Here is a 14,513-nt window from a genome sequence, read left to right on the forward strand (position 1 = left end):
ACTGAGAATACACTAAACATTTTCCAAAGCATGCTCTCATTAGGAGATAAATGAGAAAAAGGGTTGTGATCAAATAAATCCGAAAACTACTATTTTGTGACTTCGGAGTACCTTTAGCATCTTAATGTATATGTTACTCTGCACGAGAGGGATATAGACCTCAGTGCTCCTCAAAATACATATATATTTTGTGACTGTGACAGGCAAAAGCTCCTGGGCCAGAGACTGAACCCTGGCCATGGCAGTGATCTGTGACAATGCCAAATCCTTAACCTGCTGCTCCACAAGGGAACTCCTGTGTCTCAAAATTGTAGAGCTGTGAGTCCTTTATTTATCATCTCATGGTATTGATGCTTATAGCCACTAAAATGCTGTATTAGAGAAATAAATTTTATTCAATAATTTATCAAAATTACAATGAGAAGTGCCAGTTGTGGCTCACAGGTTAAGAACCCAATGTAGTGTCCATGAGGATGCGGTTTTGATCCCTGGCCTCACTTGGTGGGTTAAGGATCTGGTGTTACTGCAAGCTGTGGTGTAGGTCAGAGAAGTGGCTTGGATCTGGCGTTGCTGTGGCTGTGGCACAGGCTGGTACTTCCAGTTCTGTTTGGACTCCTAGCCTGTGAACTTCCATATGCCATGGGTATGGCCCTAAAAAAGACAAAAAAACAAAAACTATAATGAGGTACCACCTCACACAGCTCAAAATGGCCAACATTAACAAGTCATCAAATAACAAATGCTGGAGAGGGTGTCGAGAAAAAGGGACTCTCTTGCACTGTTGGTGTGAACATAAACTGGTACAACCAACATGGACAGTAGTGTGGAAGTTCCTCAGAAAGCTAAATACAGAACTACCACATGAGGAGTTTCCAATGTGACTGAGTGGTTAACAAACCTGACTACTACCCATGAGGATGCATGTTCAATCCCTGGGCTCACTCAGTGGGTTAAGGACCCGGTGTTGCCATGAGCTGTGGTGTGGGTCACAGATGCGGCTCGGATCTGGCGTTGCTGTGGCTCTGGTGTAGGCCAGTTGCTACAGCTCCAATTCGACCCCTAGCCTGGGAAACTCCATATGCCATGAGTGTGGCCCTAAAAAGACCAAAAAAAAAGAAAGAAAATTAAAAAAGAATTTATTTTAAACAAATGGGTTTTAGAATGTGTAAAACATAAAAATTAACATGATTTCAATAATAGTGAGAAAAAAGCACTGTTTAATTGTATTCAAATCAGATACAATATGTTCCATTGTTGAGTAGCTCATTTCTGAGTTAGTTTTTATTTAACAGATGATTGCACCATGATAACTGGTATATGAGATTACAAGCACGGTCATTTAATAACACATTTCTATTTTCTTTGAAACATATAATGACGTTTATTCTTGATCCAAATTTAAGCTTCTAAAAAGACTTAAAAATTCAGCATAATCAAAACATGTATAGGATATTTCTCTAAAGTGATAATAATTACACACAAATTTCATTGTTTTTTATTTCTTTGTCCTTTGAATCTACAAAGCCTCATAAGTGGCTAATACAACAATACAGTAAAACAAAGGTGAAAATCATCCGTAAGAACTGTTTTTCATTTCTCCCAACTCATGTTCCTATTTAATCAAACAAAAATTCCCATATGTCATTCTTTAATATTATTTGAAATTTCAAAACCAATAAAATATCACGACTCTCTTAATAGCATAGAACAGATGAAGTCTTATAAACAAAACACACAACTAGGAAATGCTGTTCCCCTATGAGTGTACCTCCTATTCCTTCCTCTACTTTCCAAATAAGTCATCAATTAGACTCAGCCCCTTGCACAGGATAATTTCTTACTTACCACATACGGTGCCATTAGTATTTTGCAGAGTTTGATCCAGAGTAAATACTGAATAAGTACTTAACAATGACACATGAAAAAATTATTAAGAATTTGTTGTAAGCCAATTCAAATTATTTGGATGCTTACTTTCCAGTTTTCTATGAAGAATCTATTGAAATGTTTTTTGGGTTTTTTTTTTGTTTGTTTTTTTGCTACTTCTTGGGCTGCTCCTGTGGCATATGGAGGTTCCCAGGCTAGGGGTCAAATTGGAGCTGTAGCCACCGGCCTACACCACAGCCACAGCAACTCGGGATCTGAGCCTCGTCTGCGACCTACACACAGCTCACGGCAATGCTGGATCGTTAACCCACTGAGCAAGGCCAGGGATCAAACCCGCAGCCTCATGGTTCCCAGTCGGGTTCGTTAACCACTGCCCCACGACAGGAACTCCAAGATCCATGTTGCTTTATTGAGATCTAGTTTATTCAGTTTGACTTCTGTATAATATCATGTATCATCCCGTAATTTATTCAACTATTTCCACTGAAAGATATGTAGTTGTTTCCAGTTTTTCAGTTTCAAATAATGTTGCAATTAACATTCTTGTACCTGTCCCCTTATGTACATGTACCAGTTCCTCTTGAGTATATGCATAAGTACAACTGATGAATTCATCACATATTCCCATTTACCAGAAATCAACAAAATGCTCCTTTTTTTTTTCTTGTTTAAAGCCAAGTTGTGGGTAACTTCCTAGGCTATAGGTTGAATCAGAGCTGCAGCTGCCAGCCTAAGCCACAGCCACAGCAATACCAGATCCAGGCCACATCTGTGACTTACACTGAAGGTTGTAGCAACACCAGATCCTTAACTCACTGAGCAAGGGCAGGGATCGAACCCGCATCTTCACAGACACTACACTGGGTTCTTAATCCACTGAACCACAACAGGAACTCCAACAAAATGCTTTTTGAGAGTGCTCATGCCAAGTGACACTCCTGACAACAATGTATGACAGTTCTCCCTGGTAACATCCGAACAAAATCTTTTAAGGAGTTTTATCACATTAATGGAGGCAAATGAAATGACTGATTACAAATAAACTCACACGCTCAATAATTACTCAATTACCTCATATTCTTTGGTTAACAGATAGTTGATTAACTACATTAATACTAGAGACCAACACACATTTCTGATAAAAACCATTCAGAAAGTGGGCACAGAGGGAAACTACCTCAACACAATAAAGGCTATATATGACAAACCCACAGCTAACACTATTCTCAATGATGAAAAGCTGAAAAAATTCCCGCTGAGATCAGGAACAAGACAAGGATATCCGCTCTCGCCACTACTAGTCAACATAGTTTTGGAAGTCCTAGCCATGGCAATCAGAGAAGTAAAAGAAATAAAAGGATTCCAAATTGGAAAGCAAGAAGTAAAACTATCACTATTTGCAGATGACATGATACTATACCTAGAGAATCCTAAAGACTCTACCAGAAAGTTGTTAAAGTTCATCAACAAATTTGGCAAAGTTGCAAGATATAAAATTAATACACAATTCATTTCTATATACTAACAATGAAAGATCAGAAAGAGACATTAGGGAAGCAATCCTGTTTACCATCGCACCAAAAAGAATAAAATATTTAGGAATAAACCTACCTAAAGAGACACATGACCTGTACTCTGAAAACTCTAAGATGCTGATGAAAGAAATCAAAGACGACACAAACAGATGGTACCATGCTGTTGGACTGAAAGAGTCAATATTATCAAAATGACTATACTACCCAAGGCAAGCTACAGATTCAATGTAATCCCTATCAAATTACCAAGGACATTTTTCATAGAACTGGAATAAAATATTTCAAAATTTGTTTGGAAGCACAAAAGACCCAGAATAGCCAAAGCCACCCTGAGAAAAACGGAACTGGAGAAAATCTGGCTCCCTGACTTCAGACTATACTCCAGACCTACAGTCATTAAAACCTATGGTACTGGGACAAAGACAGAAATACAGATCAGTGGAACAGGACAGAAATCCCAGAATTAGGGAGTTACTGTTGTGGCTCAGTGGTTAAGGAATCCAACTAGGAACCATGAGGTTGTGGGTTCGATCCCTGGCCTCGCTCAGTGGGTTAAGGATCTGGCATTGCTGTGGACTGTGGTGCAGGTCACAGATGTGGCTCAGATCTGACACTGTTGTAGCTGTGGCACAGGCCGGTGGCTACAGCTCCGATTGGACCCCTAGCCTGGGAACCTCCATGTGCCACGGGTGCGGCCCTGGAAAAAGACAAAAAGACAAAAAAAAAAAAAAAAAAAGAAAAAAAAAGAAATCCCAGAATTAAACCCACACACCTAATCTATGACAAAGGAGGCAAGAATACACAATGGAGAAAATACAGCCCCTTCAATAAGTGGTGCTGGGAAAAATGGACAGCCACATGTAAAAGAATGAAATTAGAACACTTCCTAATACTGTATACAAAAATAAACTCAAAATGTATTAAAGACCTAGCTATAAGACCAGATACCATAAACCTCTTAGAGGAAAACATAGGCCAAACACTCCCTGACATAAACGACAGCAACATCTTCTCAGATCCACCTCCTAGAGTAATGACAAAAAAAAAAAAAAAAAAAACAGAAGTTCCCTTGTGGCTCAGTGGTTAATGGATCCAACTAGGAACCATGAGGTTGCAGGACCTAACTAAACTTAAAAATTTTTTGCACATCAAAGGAAACCCTGAACAAAACGAAAAGACAACCAACCCACAGAATGGAAGAAAATATTTGCAATGAATCGAATGACAAGGGATTAATCTCCAATATTTGTAAATAACTCCTACAGCTCAATACCAAAACAAACAATCCCATCAAAAAATGGGCAGAAGATCTAAGCAGACAATTCTCCAAAGATGACATACAGATGGCCAAAAAACACATGAAAAGATGTTCAACATCACTCATTAGAGAAATGCAAATCAAAACCACTCTGAGGTATCACCTTACACTGCCAGAATGGCCATTATCAAAAAGTCTACAAACAGTAAGTGCCGGAGAGAGTGTGGAGAAAAAGGAACCCTAGTACACTGTTGGTGGGAATGTAAGCTGGTGCAACCACTGTGGAAAGCAGTATGGAGATTCCTCAGAAAACTAAAAAGAGAATTACCATTTGATCCAGCAATCCCACTCCTGGGCATCTATCCAGAGAAAACCATGACTCGAAAAGACACATGTACTCCAATGTTCATTGCAGCACTATTCACAATAGCCAAGACATGGAAACAACCTAAATGTCCATCGACAGAGGAGTGGATAAAGAAGATGTGGTACATATACACAATGGAATATGACTCAGCCTTTAAAAGGAAAGAAATAACAGCATTTGCAGCAACATGGATGGACTAAGAAATTATCGTGCTAAGTGAAGTCAGTCAATGAGACACCAACATCAAATGCTACCACTTACATGTGGAATCTAAAAAAAGGAAACAATGAACTTCTTTGCAGAACAGATACTGACTCACAGACTTTGAAAAACTTAATGTTTTCCAAATAAGACAGGTTGGGGGTGGGGGGATGCACTGAGGGTTTGGAATGGAAATGCTATAAAATTTGGTTGTGATGATTGCTCTACATCTATAAATGTATAAAATTCATTGAGTAATTAGAAAAAAAGTATAATACTGGAGAAAGGACAGACATACAGGTAAATGGAACAGAAGAGAAAGTTCAGAAACAGACCGAAACATACATCACTGATATGACTTTGACAAAGATGACAAGGTAATTCAATGCAGAAAGAACAGCTTTTTCAAAAGATGATGCTGAAATAACAGACAACCACATGAAAAAAAACTTCACATGACGTACAAAAATTAACTTGAGATGGACCACAGAGTTAAATGTAAAACTTAAAAATACAAAATTTATAGGAGAAAACATAGACAAAATTCCCTGTGATCTTGGACTGAGCAGAAACTTCTTAGACCATAAAAATCACAAACCAGGATTTCCCATCGTGGTGCAGTGGAAACGAATCAGACTAGGAACCATAATGTTGGGGGTTCAATCCCTGGCCTCACTCATCGGGTTAAGGATCTGGCGTTGCCATGAGCTGTGGTGTAATCTGCAGATGTGGCTTAGATCCTGCACTGCTGTAGCTGTGGTGTAGGCCGGCAGCTGTAGTTCCGATTAGACCCCTAGCCTGGGAACCTCCATGTGCCGTGAAAAAAAAAAATCACAAACCTTAAGAGGAAAAGAAACTGATAAACCACACTTCATAAAAATTAAAAGTGTCTGCCCTTCAAAAGACAGAGTTGACAATGGAAAGACAAGCCACAGAATGACTGGGAGAAAAATAATTGCCAAACAACACATCTAAAAAGGTCTTCTGACCATATATATATAAAGAACTCTTACAAAATAATGATTTTTTAAAGTTATTAAAAAATAGGGTACAAAAGATCAAAATACACACTTTCCCAAAGAAGAAACAAAAATGGCAAACAAGAGCAAGAAAAGATGTTCAAGGAAGTTCCCTTGTGGTGCAGCAGATTAAGGACTGGATGTTGGGAGTTCCCGTCATGGCGCAGTGGTTAACAAATCCGACTAGGAACATTGAGGTTGCAGGTTCGGTCCCTGCCCTTGCTCTGTGGGTTAACGATCCGGCGTTGCCATGAGCTGTGGTGTAGGTTGCAGACGCGGCTCAGATCTGCCGTTGCTGTGGCTCTGGCGTAGGCCGGCAGCTACAGCTCCGATTCGACCCCTAGCCTGGGAATCTCCATATGCCACGGGAGCGGCCCAAGAAATGGCAAAAAGACAAAAAATAAATAAATAAATAAAAAGACAAAAAAAAAAATTAAAAAAAAATTAAAAAAAAAAAAAAAAAAAAGGACTGGATGTTGCTGCAGCTTGTGGTGCAGACTGCAACTGTGACATGGGTTCAATCCCTGGCCCAGGACCTTCCACATAACATAGCTGCAGCCAAAAAAAGAAAAGAAAAGATTTTTTAAGATCATTAGCTGTTAGGGAACTACATATTAAAACTACATTTTAATTATGAATGGAAAAATTACAAGACAAACTATAATGAATTTCTCACATCTTTGGAGGTATGAAACAAAATGATGCAGCAACTTTGGAAAAGAGTTTGGTAGTTCTTTATGACATTAACATATATTTCCCCATGACCCAGAAATCCCTTCTTCTACGTATTTAGCCCAAGAAATGAAATCATCAAAGACCTGTACATAAAAGTTCACCAGCTTTAGTCAAAACAGCTAAAAACTAGACAACCATTTAATGAATGGGTTAACAAACTGTGGAACAATCATACACAGACTACTACTCAGCAATAAAACATAGCAAACTACTGACACATGTAGGAACATAGAAGAATCTCAAAACATGCTAAGTGAGAAGAACCAGACACAAGAGCTGAAGCGTAGATCATAGATGCAGCTTGGATCTGGCATTGCTGTGGCTGTAGTATAGGCTGGCAGCAGCTGCTCCAATTCAACCCCTAGCCTGGGAACATCAGTATGCAATGGGTGGAGCCCTAAAAAAGACCAAAAAAAAAAAAAAAAAAAAAAAAAAAAAGCTATAGGGATATGAGATTGATGACTGCCATGGGCTAAGGGGAAAGTAAAAAGACTTAACTACAAGAGGCAAAAGAGCTGTGGGGATAATAAAACATTTAATATATTGATTGTGGTGATGGTTTACTCAACTATTCGTCAAAAACTCACTGGACTACAGATCCCTATAAGGGGTAAATTTTACTGTATGTAAATTATACTTTAATAAATCTGATTTTTTTAAAGAGCAATAGTGTAACATTTATGTACAAGAAAATTTGCTATAACTTGGATTATAAAACCAAAACTAAAATTCTTATTACAAGAGTAAGTTTAGAAAAATATTTTTATAAACATCTGTTTGAAGGGATAGAAGAGTTTTCAAAACAGTGAAAATTACCAAAATTAGGAAGGCGGCACCATTTCACACCCATTAGAATGGCTATTTTCAAAAATTACCAAAATAAGGAAAAGAGAAAAGCCAACAGAGTTGAGCCTACCATTTGAGGCACTTTTTTTTTTTTTTTTTTTTGGTCTTTTTTGCCGTTTCCTGTGCCACTCCTGTGGCATATGGAGGTTCCCAGGCTAGGGGTCGAATTGGAGCTGTAGCCACGGGCCTACGCCAGAGCCACAGCAACTCGGGATCCGAGCCGCGTCTGCAACCCACACCACAGCTCACGGCAACACCAGATCCTTAACCCACTGAGCAAGGCCAGGGATTGAACCTGCAACCCCATGGTTCCTAGTCGGATTCGTTAACCACTGAGCAACGATGGGAACTCCCTTGAGGCACTTTTTTGCTTGAAACAATTGTCAATTCTGAAGTAAAGTGACCAAGAAACTAAGCACAGCATTTTCATGGAACTAAGCTAACAAAAAATGGATTCCAGGGCATGCCCAGGATAATTAGTGTCAAAGATTCCAGGATTTTGGTTGGGACCCAGCGTCAGTGAAGAGTACAAACTAGGCCAGGTTGCGTAAAGGCTGAAATCATACTCAAATCACTTCAGTCCCTTAAGGTAGGGAAAATTACATCCCATAACCTCTGATGATCACCCTTTTGACTAAATTATCACAGAAAACTCAAACCTTACAATGGTCTTCATCACACAAAAGGCCTTCAAAATACTTTAACAGTTCTTAGTTTGCCTCACACATTTTCCTCTTACCTACAAGGGCATATATAACATTCAAACTCAACCAACCAGACAACATCAAATCAAGAGAAGAATCGGGTGGCCAAAGCTTGACAATCAGTAGCTGTAGTTGTAGCTGAAGTTATTAGCCAGTAATCTGAACTACAAGTGAAACACATAATCTAGGACAAACAATGGCCCAAGGGTCAAACATAGTCAGCTGCCTATTTTTGTACTTAAAGTTTTAATGGATCACATCCCTATATGAGTGTTGAATACCTGAAAAAGAGCACTTAAGTATTTACTAAATGGTTCAACAAAAAATCCAAACCAATGAAAAAATAAGCAAAGGACTTGAATAGACATTTTTTCAAAGAAGATATGCAAATGAGGGAGTCCCCACTGTGGTTCAGTGGAAATGAATCCAACTAGAATCCATGAGGATACATGTTTGATCCATGGCCCGCTTCAGTGGGTTGGGAATCCAGCGTCATCACAGTGAGATGTGGTGTAGGTCAAAGATCCCACACTGCTGTAAGCTCCAATTTGACCCTAGCCTGGGAACTTCCATATGCTAACTGTGGCCCTAAAAAGCAAAAAAAAAAAAAAAAAAAAAAAAAAGAATTAGAAGGAGATATGCAAATGACCAATAAGCAAGCACATGAAAAGATGCTCAAGATTCTAAGTCATTAGGGAAATGCAAATCAAAAGTATGATGTGATACCACTTCGCATTAATTAGGATGGCTGCTATTAAAAAAAAATTGCTGGAGTTCCCGTCGTGGCGCAGTGGTTAACGAATCCGACTAGGAACCATGAGGTTGCGGGTTCGGTCCCTGCCCTTGCTCAGTGGGTTAAGGATCCGGCGTTGCCGTGAGCTGTGGTGTAGGTTGCAGACGTGGCTCGGATCCCGCGTTGCTGTGGCTCTGGCGTAGGCCAGTGGCTACAGCTCCAATTCGACCCCTAGCCTGGGAATCTCCATATGCCGCGGGAGCGACCCAAGAAATAGCAGCAACAACAACAACAAAAAAAGACAAAAAGACAAAAAAAGAAAAAAAAATTGCTGAAAATGTGGAGAAATTGGAAACCCTTGTGCACTGGTGCTGGGAGTGCAAAAATGGTATAGCTGCAGTTGAAAGCAGTTTGGCAATCCCTCAAAAAATTAAACATAATTACCACATGACCCAGCAATTTTACTCCCAGGCTAGACTCAAAACTATTGAAAGATGGACTCAGAGATGAGTAGAAGGCCAATGTTTATAGCAGTATTATTCACAATAAATTGAAACAATCCAATGTCTATCAACAGATGAACGGATAAACCAAGTGTGGTACATACATAAAACGGAATATTATTTAGCCTTAAAAAGGAACAAAATCTGTATATGCTACAATATGGCTGATAAACCTTGAAATGCTAAGTGTAATGTCATACAGAAAAGGACAGATATTATTTGATTCCACTTATATGTGGCACCCAGAAGAGGCAAATTCATAGAGAAAGCAGAACAGAGCTTATCAAGGTCTGGGGGGAAAATGGATAGGGGAAAATGGGGAGTTATCATTTAATGGGTACAGAGGTTCTATCTGGGATGATGAAAAGCTCTAGAAGGGGGTCAGCGGTGACGAATACACAATACGGTGAATGTATTTAATGTCACTGAACTGCACTCTTTAATGATTAAAATGGCAAATTTTGTTATGTGTTTTACCACAATAAAAAAAAAATACTAAAAAACCTATTACAGGCAGTTTGCCCTGGTTCATGAAAATGAATAAATTACTGCCACGTGTAACCCCAAGGATTAATATGACAAGGAGAATGTTGAGCAAAAGCAGCCATACACAAAAAGAACATATACTTTACAATTTCATTTATAAAGCTCAAGATAAGGTAAAACTGATTTACGGTGTTAGGAAGTTAGGATTGGAGTTCCCATCATGGCTCAGTGGTTAATGAATTTGACTAGGAACCATGAGGTTTCGGGTTTGGTCCCTGGCCTTGCTCAGTGGGTTAAGAATCTGGCATTGCTGTGAGCTGTGGCGTAGGGTCGCAGACTCAGCTCGGATCCTGAGTTGCTGTGGCTCTGGCGTAGGCCAGCAGCTACACCTCCAATTAGACCCCTAGCCTGGGAACCTCCACATGCCATGGGTATGGCCCTAAAAAAGACAAAAAAAAAAAAAAAAAGAAGAAGAAGTTAGATTTGTAGATACATTTGTGAAAGGTGGGGAAAGGTAGTGAGCAAAAGGGAGCATGAGAAAGGCAAACTTTTGGAGTAATATTCTATTTTTTTAACCTGGTGGGGTTTCAAACTGCTGTATTCAGTTTGCTAATTCTTTAAGCAATACACTAACTATGTACTTTATTTATACATATTTTTTTTTTTTGTTTTTGGCCACCCCGCAGCATATGGAACTCCCAGGCCAGGGATCAGATCCGAGCCACAGTTGCAACCTATGCTGCAGCTGTGGCAATGCAGGATCCTTTAACCCAATGTCTTGGGCAATGGATTGAACCCCCACCTAGCACTGCATAGATGCTGCCTATCCCATTGCACCACAGAGGGAATTCCTAAATACATATACTTTAATAAAAGTATATTTTTAAACTGGAAAAAAGAATAAGATTAAATATATGGAAATGGAAAGAGAGAGTCCCCAAACATTAAGTGAAAAATGTTTCTATGTAATACCATTCTTTTTCCTCTAATAAATAAATATTTAGAGAACTAGACAAAGTCAGGAACTTATCAGTAACCATCTCCCTAAGGATAAGATTACAGATTTTCACTTTGTGTATTTGTGCATTATTTTTAATTTTTGAGTGTGGGTTACTGTACAAGCAACAGAAATACTGATGATATCCATCTTTTTTTTTTGTCTTTTTGCCATTTCTTGGGCCGCTCCCGTGGCATATGGAGTTTGCCAGGCTAGGGGTCTAATCGGAGCTGTAGCTGCCAGCCTATGCCAGAGCCACAGCAACGCGGGATCAGAGCTGTGTCTCCAACCTACAACACAGCTCACGGCAACGCCGGATCATTAACCCACTGAGCAAGGCCAGGGATCAAACCTGCAACCCCATGGTTCCTAGTCGGATTTGTTAACCACGGAGCCACAACGGGAACTCCATGATATCCATCTTTAAATAGAGCTAAGGGGTGTTCCTATTGTGGTGCAGCGGAAGCAAATCTGACTAGGAACCGTGAGGTTTCAGGTTCAATCCCTGGCCTCGCTCAGTGGGTTAAGGATCCGGTGTTGCCGTGAGCTGTGGTGTGGGTCGCAGACATGGCTCAGATCCCCCAATGCTGTGGCTGTGGCTTAGGCTGGCAGCTACAGCTCTGATTAGACCCCTAGCTTGGGAACCTCCACATGCCGCTGGTGCAGCCCTAAAAGGACAAAAAAAATAAAATTAAACAAAAAATTAAAAAATTAAATTAAAAAAAAGGAGTTCCCGTCGTGGTGTAGTGGTTAACGAATCTGACTAGGAACCATGAGGTTGCGGGTTCGGTCCCTGCCCTTGCTCAGTGGGTTAACGATCCGGCGTTGCCCTGAGCTGTGGTGCAGGTTGCAGACATGGCTCGGATTCTGCGTTGCTGTGGCTCTGGCGTAGGCCAGGGGTACAGCTCCAATTCGACCCCTAGCCTAACCTCCATATGCCGCAGGAGCGGCCCAAAGAAATAGCAAAAAAAAAAAGACAAAAAAAAAAAGAGTAGTTTGGGAAGAGAGAGGATATCGGTTTGGAAATATGTGAGTTAGAAGACAAAGATTTGGGAGTTCCCACTGTGGTACAGTGGAAACAAATCCAACTAGTATCCATGAGGATTCGGGTTCAATCCCTGGCCTCGTTCAGTGGGTCAGGAATCCAGCATTGCCATGGGCTATGGTGTAGGTTGCAGAGGCAGCTAGAATCCTGAGTTGCTGTGGCTGTGCCACAGGCCGGCAGCTGCAGCTCTCTTGAATGTAGCCCTAGCCTGGGAACTTCCACATGGTGTGAGTGCGGCCCTAAAAAAAAGAGAGAGAAGACAGAGATTTAAACCCTTGCTTCCTCATTTAATAGCTGTAAGACTTTAGGAAAGTCAGGAAATCTCCGAGTTTCAGTTTTCCTTACCTAAAAACAAGATGACATTGCTTTTGTGTAACTCTGAGTTGTGGCAAAGATAAAAATAGGATATGGGATAATACTTTAAATAATGAAGACCTATGTAAAAATTACTTTTACCATACTTAGTAAATTTGTTGATAAATATAAATCTTTCTACTCTAGAACTGTATGCACAGTTCTATTTTTCCTCATAAAGCCCAATGTTATTACTTATCTATTTGGTCCTTTTGTTTTTTAAGCATTATTCTACAAACAATTCCAGGGAATAAATATATCTATTTTCCTACACAATTTTCTGCTACAACTTGTCACAATTAGCAGAGTAATAGGTATTTTTAAAAATCTTACAGTAGTTTTTTAATGTGTGCTAATCCCTAATAAACCACAGAAACCATCAGACTAAGACCCCATGGTTTTGTTTTTGTTTTTCGTCTTTTTAGGGCTGCACCTGTGGCATAAGGAGGTTCCCAGGCTAGGGGTCTAATTGGAGCTGCAGCTGCCGGTTTATACCACAGCAATGCTGGATCCGAGCCTCATCTGCAACCTATACCAAAGCTCACTGCAATGCCAGATCCTTAACCTACTGAGCGGGACCAGGGATCAAACCCACATCCTATGGATACTAGTCCAATTTGTTACCACTGAGCCACAACAATGGACTCCTAACAGCCCAATGATTAAGCCTCTCTTAGTTCACTATTACCAAAAGGATGTTTTCCACTGTTTTAATTTAGCAAAAAGGCCGTATTTGCTTCATGTTCAAATGTCAAGGTTTATTTCTAAACTAAAGATTTATTTTTCCCATTTAATTAGAAAGGTTTTGAATCACATGTAAAGAAATCATTATAGTTTTCAATATTTTCTCTAAACTTTAGGAATTTCAATCAATTTATTTTCTTAAAAGTCTTTTTTTTTTTTTGGTCTTTTTGACTTTTCTAGGGCTGCTCCCGAGGCATATGGAGGTTCCCAGGCTAGGGGTCTAATCGGAGCTGTAGCCGCCGGCCTACACCACAGCCACAGCAACGCGGGATCCGAGCTGCGTCTGCAACCTACACCACAGCTCACGGCAACGCCGGATCCTTCACCCACTGAGCAAGGCCAGGGATCGAACCCGCAACCTCATGGTTCCTAGTCAGATTCGTTAACCACTGAGTCACGATGGGAACTCCTCTTTTTTGCCTTTTCTAAGGCCGCTCCCACAGCATGTTGAGGTTTCCAGGCTAGGGGTCTAATTGGAGCTGTAGCCACCAGCCTACACCACAGCCACACAGGATCCAAGCCACATCTGCAACCTACACCACAGCTCACAGCAACGCCAGATCCTTAACCCACTGAGCAAGGCTCCTAGTTGGACTCATTAACCATTGAGCCATGACGGAAACTCCAAAAGCCTCTTATATTTACTATGGCTGGTGGGTAATTTAACTTTCTTCTGTGCATTTCCAGTATTTTCCAAATTCTCTACCAAGAGCTTCCATTCATACATGAGCATGAAAAACTAATTTGATTCCTTTTGTAATAAAAAGCTAGGAAACTAAGTGAAGCTAAGGGGAGACTTCCAACTGTTTTTTTCTGAACTAAGGGTCATAATTAGCAAAAAAAATTTTAATATCACTCTTGAGATAATTCTCCTCCTTGCTCAAATCTCATTTAGACTACTGTATTCCTAAAGAGGGTAATAAAAACTATGTATCAAAGTTTAACAATATTCTAATATAAACTCTACAGAGGCTATAAACTTAAAAGAACTGTAAAATTAATACTAATGGTTTCTGAGCTCCCGCTGTGGCTCAAAGGGATCAGCAGCATCTTGGGAGCACTGAGACAGGGGTTCAAATCCCAGCCCAACACAGTGAGT

The 14,513-nt window shown here is 40.1% G+C and overlaps 1 protein-coding gene across 1 annotated transcript in view; it reads right to left on the reverse strand.

Moving 5' to 3' along the window:
• SPAST (spastin) overlaps window positions 1-14,513 on the reverse strand; it is a 66,401-nt gene that overhangs the window by 45,109 nt on the left and 6,779 nt on the right.

This window comes from Sus scrofa, chromosome 3 (assembly GCF_054392235.1).
Source record: "Sus scrofa isolate SSC_HxYL_T2T_F1_AM1 chromosome 3, Sscrofa_HxYL_maternal_Yorkshire_Landrace_v2.0, whole genome shotgun sequence".
Lineage (NCBI taxonomy): Eukaryota > Metazoa > Chordata > Mammalia > Artiodactyla > Suidae > Sus > Sus scrofa.